This window comes from Centruroides vittatus, unplaced genomic scaffold (genome assembly GCF_030686945.1).
Source record: "Centruroides vittatus isolate TY-2023 unplaced genomic scaffold, ASM3068694v2 contig_532, whole genome shotgun sequence".
Taxonomy (NCBI): domain Eukaryota; kingdom Metazoa; phylum Arthropoda; class Arachnida; order Scorpiones; family Buthidae; genus Centruroides; species Centruroides vittatus.
Genome location: NW_027122313.1, coordinates 1 through 7426, shown reverse-complemented (window position 1 = coordinate 7426; position 7426 = coordinate 1). Strand labels below are relative to the sequence as shown.

The window sequence follows — 7426 nt, the reverse complement described above, 5'->3', positions numbered from 1 at the left end:
TCGTGGCAAATAAAATACTGTTTGCCCGTATTATGTTTTACCTTTATATTACTAACCTTACAACCGAAGACATCAAACATATAGAGAAAGTAATATACAGATACATATGGCAAAATTCCTTTAAATCTCTGAGTAGAAAAATAATGAGGAACGACAATAACTTTGGTGGTTGGAGGGTTTGGGAGTTAAAGTGCCTGGAATACTCCCTCCAAGTTTCAAACATAATCAACTCTATAAAAGACCAGAATCACCCTCTAGCAGATATCTCTAGGTATATCATTGGTCCTCTTGCTAACAAAATCAAGCAAACCGATGGAATTAAACCCATACTCATTGACAACAATAAAAAATACAGAAAATGGAGAAGCATCATCAATGTAAACAACAATATCATTGGAAAAGAAAAAGTAAGGCCCTGTAAAATTTACAGAATGATCCACAAACAGCAAATCAACAATAGAATGATAAATAATTTCTTAGACTGGAACAGAATTTGGAGTAATGTAAAACCACTTCCTGCAGAATAAAAAGAACTAACTTCGAAAATCCTACTCAACATTGTCATGACTAAATCCTACTTAAGAAGGTACCATAGCAACAGAAATGCTAACTGCTCTAGATGCAGCCTGGAAGAAACAATTGAGCATGTATTTGGGGAATGCATCATAGCCCGACAGGTGTGGGCGTGGGTAAAAAAGTATGGAACACCTCCCTTGATTGGAATAACATCAAATATCACCTTTACTTCCCGGTACGTGGGCAGAACCATTACATGATAAACTGGATGGTAGCACTTGTAAAGAGAGTGCTATGGAAAGCACGGTGTGTAAACAACTTCGAAAAGAGACTCTGGAACGCAACACTGATAGTAAAAAAAATTAAAGAAGAAGCCAAACTTAAAATAGAAAAAGACTATGAAAAACTACCACAGCTTTAGTTTAACAGCCTATATAGTGGAACTATAAATACCATACGGAGAAGGGACAATGATCAAATTCTCTTTAAAGATGAATAACCTCATTTTTGTATATATATCTGTTATTATTCTAAACTTAGTTAAATTTATTAATTTGCCTGTAATCTTTTATGTTACTGTATATTAAACAATGTATATCTATCAATTAATCAATTTATATTATAATCAATATATAGATATATATAAAAAAATAAAAAAAAAAATTCTTTATTTATAATCTGTAATCTCTTAAGCTATTAGATGATACAAAATTGTTATTAATGTAAATACTGTCTACAGTGAATTGTCTTATGTTCATTAATGTTTTAATATGATACCTTAGTGTAAATTATCAATACTCTTTAACTTATAAATATGTTGCTTTGTACTACGTAATACTTATTTCCTTGATATATATATGTCAAGTAATGTTTTTGTAATCTCAGATGATTGTTCGCGAATATAGAAAATTTATCATTTTTGCATTGTAACCTATGTGATACCGTTTACGGTTATTATGTATATTTCACAAACTTTAATAAAACAGTATCTGTTTGCCATTTTTAAAACCCCGTGGTAAGTATCCTCTTAAGTTCCTACCTTCCTAAACCTCTTTTTCCGTCGCTTGACCGGCCTGCACAGTTGAAATACATTGTGTATTCGTTGGTCTCGCGACCCCTTTTTCTGTGCCCCCCTTTCCCCTTTTGGAAATGTAGACCTTTGGTCCCCCCCCTTCCCCCTATTCTAGGTTCATCATTCTTCTTACTCTCTCTATACATTTGGTCTTAGCCCGATGTGGAGTCCATTCAGCAGTTCTGCCTTTATCGTTACCTGGTGCTTACCATTTCGGAATTACTTCAAGTATCCTATTTGGATATAGTGTGTGCCCCCTATTAGATAATTCATTGGATACTATTGGATATCTGTGGATATTCTTTTGTGCGAGTGTGTGTGTTCTTTGCTTTTTTAGTGTAGTGTTACCACTCTTTAGTGTGCTACATCCTATACGATGGACAACCCTGGGACATCTACCAGCTATGCCCAAGTGGCTTCAAACAATATAACTAATATGGATATGCAACTTGCAGCCACTTCTGCAGCTATTGGTGACTTCTATGAAGCTGACCACGACGTTATTGAGGCACTTTCATCCACTCCCTCTGACTCCAACCAACAAAAGGATGGAGACGACAAAGGCGATAAACTAGACCTAGATCCTGAAGCATCGTTAGTAGAACGAATGAAAAGATATACTACAAAACGAACAATACGCTTCACTGCACAAGAGAGACTGTCCAGTCTTGACGTTATAGAAGCCTGCGAGAACATATTGGAAAACAAAGGTTTTGTCGAGCAAGTCTGTTTTAAATATCCAAACGTAGTAGAAGTCAAACTTACCACGCTAGAAGCCAAAGAGAAACTGATTGGTCACACAATCAAGGTGAGAGATTTTTATTATCTGTGCGAAAGTCTTGAAGAAGACTTAATAACCGTTACTATTCGTAATGTGCCCAACGAGGCTGACAAGGGTATAGTTAAGGAAGCCCTATCGCGGTATGGCAATGTGGTTAAAGTACTCATTAACACAATTAATTACAAAGACAGGAAAATAAAAACAAAAATTTATAGAGTTTTAATTAAAACTAAAAAACTAGTCCCAAACACTTTAGAGATACTAGGGGATAGGGTGGAGCTCTTCTATAACGGCAAAAGAAAACGATGTTGGAGATGCGGCAGCCCCCAACATGAAATAAAAGATTGCAAAATAAAATTATGTCACAGATGTAAAAGCCCAAACCACCCAGTTAGGAACTGCCCATGTTGCTACATTTGTGTACAACAACACGACCCAAACACAAAATGTCCTGAACCAACCTATCAAGAGATATGTAGCAAAAAAGGTAGAGATATAAATAAACAAAAAAAGAGAGAAATAAGCCTCGAAAGGAAGAAAGTCCATTACACTGATAAGTAAAAAAGTGAGGACAAAATAGATAAAAGTAATAACAAAATAGCTAATAAAAACATAGAACAAGTAAATATAGTTGACAATATAATAATCAGAGGAAATGAAATAAATACAGAAATAAAAAATACAATCCCAACAAATACTGAAGAAAGCAGCGAAGACATAGAGGAAAATGAAACATATAAAAATAGTAAGAAAACTGGAATAGAAGATAGGATAGAGGATGAGAACAACACAGCAATCGTGAGGGAGGAAATATTATCAATAAGTTTAGACGCAAGCCTAACCGGAAATAAAATAATTGAAGAAGTAGAAAAGGTTATAACAAAAGTTGACAAAAAGAGAATTAGAAAAAGCAAACGTTTAAACAGTAAACCCAATAATTAACATTCACAAGAAATAACATAAATATTAAATCTATAAACATCACTGGCTTTAGAGATGAAATAAAATGTATTTATATATTAAATCTACTACTTACTAACAGTACTGATATAATTCTAATCCAAGATACAAACCTATATGACTTCTGGGACTTAAAAAGTTTAAGGAAAACATTCCCACAATATAATATCTATCTCTCCTTCGCCACCAGAAGGAGCTCGGGTGTCGCAACTATGATACATAAACGTATAAAAGTGGACGACTTTAAGACTGACTTCAATGGCAAACTTCTTGCCACCGACATACAGCTTGATAACAAACTGATTAGAGTGATTAATCTATACACTCCCCCTCAAGTCACTAGCAGAAAAGACCTTTTTATTGACCTACCCAAATATTTCATAGGTGGTAGAAAACTGATAATTGCGAGTGATTTCAACTGTGTGTTGAACCAAATCGACAAAAAAGGGCAGCTATTTCCAGACGGATCAAGAAAAATCTTAAAAAACATAATAGATAATTTTGAACTTCAAGATACGTACCGTACTATATATCCCCACCACCCGGGTTACACCTGGGAAGGAAAAGGTATAGAAAAAAGGTTAGATAGAATTTATTTAAATAAAAATATAGCCAAAATTAAGAACATACAGGTATGGAGTTTAACAAACAATGGTAGAAAATTGACCGATCATAAAATGCTCAATCTTGACATTGATTTAGAGCCTCAAGCGAAACACTATACCAAAATTAAGCTATCAAATGAAATCCTCTCTGACAAAAACTTCCAAGCAGAAATGAAAAAGATATAAGCAAAGCTAAAACCAACACTAACTGGGATCAATGGAACGACACTGAAAGTAAGATCAGTGAAACAATAAAGAATACATGGCACAAAAATAGAAGATAAAACTTCAATAAAATTAAGCAACTACAAAGAGAACTAAGTAATGAAATAATAAAAAACAACACAGATGAGATTGAAAAGATAGAAAAAGAAATGAGTAAAGAAATAGAGAACAGGAATAAAAACTACCACCTAAACTATAAGATAAATAAGCTGGGGATTAAGAGACAAGCAGAACATATCATATTTATAAAGAAAAATAGACCTAAAGAAACTATAAAGATTAACTCTTTAACAATTAATAACCAAACTGTCAAAAATAAAAATATCATCATCAGAGAATTTCAAAATTTCTATAAGAAGTTATTTAAAAAACAACAAGCTAACTTAAAACTATGGGATGAGATCAAACATAACATTCAACCTATAAAAGACATCAATAAGAATCTAATAAGCAATGACATTACAAAAGAAGATATCAACAGAGCAATAGAAAATCTCCACATAAGAAAGGCGCCAGGTGCTGACGGCCTCCCAGCAAAAATATTCCGTTTTTTTAAGGATGACTTCTCGGAAATACTTTTAAAACTATATAACTCTAAAACGTTTAGCTCCAATTTTAACATTGGAGTAATAAAACTTATAAATAAAAAAGGAAACATGGGTGGTAGTACAAGCGACTACAGACCCATCACACTCTTAAACATGGACTATAAAATCTTTAGTAATATTATTGCAAATAAACTTGAGAACATGTTCGAAAATAACGTAAGTCCCACACAGAGTGCTGGTATTAAAAGCTGAAATATCCATGATGTACCAAGCTGATAAAAGATATTTATACAAAAAAAATAGCCAAACTATCAATCTTGTCAATTGATGTGGAGAAAGCCTTCGACACTGTAAAGAGAGAAATACTATGAGAGATTTTGAAAACTTTCGGCATAAACAAGCAAGAAATTAATATAATCAAATCCTATACAACAACCCAAGAAACAAGAATCATTCATCAACAACAAAAGAATCTAATTAATATTAATTGTGAAGCTGGTGTCAGAGCAAGGTTGTCTTGTTCCATGATCTGTTACCATATACATAGAGGCATTATTAATTATGATAAAAAAAATGACAATCTAATAAGCACCCATCCACATCCCAGGTACCAGGCAATATCACCAAATTCATAGCTCATGCAGACGACCTAAACTTCTTTATAAACAGACAACATATCTTTAAATAGAATCAATCAAAAATGAACAATCTTCAGCAAGATAAACTGGTTTAAAAATAAACAACAATGAAAGTAAAATAAATATCTATGGCAATATTACTGACAACTGTACACTTTTCAAAATTGTTAACAACATTAACATGCTTAGGAGATTGAGTATGGCAAAGAAAGCAACAAAAAGAACTTGAAAAATATGAAAAATAAAAATAGAAGAAGCTTCACCACTTGGGAAAACTACTTGGCTTTACATGCCAGAAAGGACAATCGTTGCAAACAAGGCTATTATTGCAAGAATAATGTACTCACTCTACATTACAGATTTGAATAAAAATGAACAAAAAATTCTAGAAAAACTAATTTTTAGATATATTTGGCAGAAGGATTTTTAGCCTTTAAAAGAGACATCATGAAAAACAAACTTGAAACCAAGGTGGCTGGAAAATTTCAAATTTAAAAGACCTTGAAAACTCCCTACAAGTGGCCAAACATTATCAACTCTGCTCTGAAAATAAACATCCTCTTATCGATCTCTCCTTCTATATTATTGGCCCTGTTGTGAAAAAAATCAACAACTCTAAAGAAAATAGACCTCTTCTAATTGACGACTCAACTAATTACAAAAAATGGAGAAATACCATAACCAGAATCACAGATAATAACCAAATTCAAAAAAGAATTAAGACCTTCAATGATTTATAACACTATTCATCAACAACATTTAAATATTAATATGTCACACAACTCAATAAATTGGGATGAAACTTGGGCAAGTATCTCGAACCTCCCCAACGAGTGGAAAGAAACATCATGGAGAATCTTAAACATCATCATCATGTCCAAAAATTATTTACACACATATCAACAGATGAGATGTGCAAACTGCCCTCGTTGTGGTAGAATAGTAAACATAATCAACATCTTTTATGAATGCCTCATTGGCACTCAAGTCTGGAATTAGATAAACAAAATTTTTAACACAAACATTACCTGGTTCTGCATCAAATTTCATTACAACTTCCCTGTCAGAAACCAAAACTATTATTGTATCAATTGGATAGTCGCTCTAAACAAAAAGACTGTTATTAAAAAGCAAGATGTGCTCTCTTATTTGAAAAAAAAAGTGGAATGCCACTCTTATTGCCAATAAAATCTGCGATGAGGCGCTCCCTAAAAATTACAGCTGACAAAAAATTTCTCACAGAAAAAGCTTTCAACACTTTATATGCAGGAACTATGAATATAATCTTTAAAAAAGTAAATGACTCTTATGTTCTCAACAACAAATGGTAGCTACTTCATATATCAGTCTCCATTCATGTATAATTTTTCTTGTTTCATGGTTGATAAGCCTTCTACATCATATCATCTAGTTATATTACTACCTTTGTAATGTATTGTGTTCAACAATATCTATATTTAATGGAACTGTATAATTATACCAAATCATATACGCCTAATAATAATGTTTATTTTTCATGTTATACTACTGTAACCGTTTTGTGTAACTCATGTAAACCTTATAAATATAAAAATATAATTGTTTTGTTCTATTCTCACGACATCTATACCCCCCTCCTGTAAAATATTGTACATTTCTTTTCTTATATATATATATATATATATATATTTATTAAGGTATATTTTTTGTCGCCACTGCTTATGTAACTTGCATCTCTTGTTCTTTATTATGTATGCACGTTTTTACTCTGCGACTTTTAAAAGACATGTGAAAATCTGTTGAAATGACAAACTAGTATTCTTGTCCTATGGCTTGCATGCCAAAAATGTAAATGTCCTATGATATCTAAATAAACTTTAATTAAAAAAAAAAAAAAAAAAGTATCTGTTCTTATCAGCTTGATATCTGATAGGGCCCCCATCAAGGGCCTTGCAAATATCATCTGATTTTTGAAAACAGGCGGGAAACGGAGGCTTGCTCCCTCCGGCCACGGGTTGCCCGAGTATTGCACTACATCTCGAGATAAGCCCACCCCTTTGGAAAAATAAATAACCAAAATTAGAAACAGACACAAATTAAAA

The 7426-nt window shown here is 32.7% G+C and overlaps 1 non-coding gene across 1 annotated transcript; it reads left to right on the top strand.

Moving 5' to 3' along the window:
• The first annotated feature begins 7194 nt into the window (after window positions 1-7194).
• On the top strand, window positions 7195-7382 carry LOC136978411 (U2 spliceosomal RNA). Its single transcript, XR_010881222.1, has one exon. It is a non-coding gene; the product is annotated as a U2 spliceosomal RNA (small nuclear RNA).
• The last annotated feature ends 44 nt before the right edge of the window (window positions 7383-7426 follow it).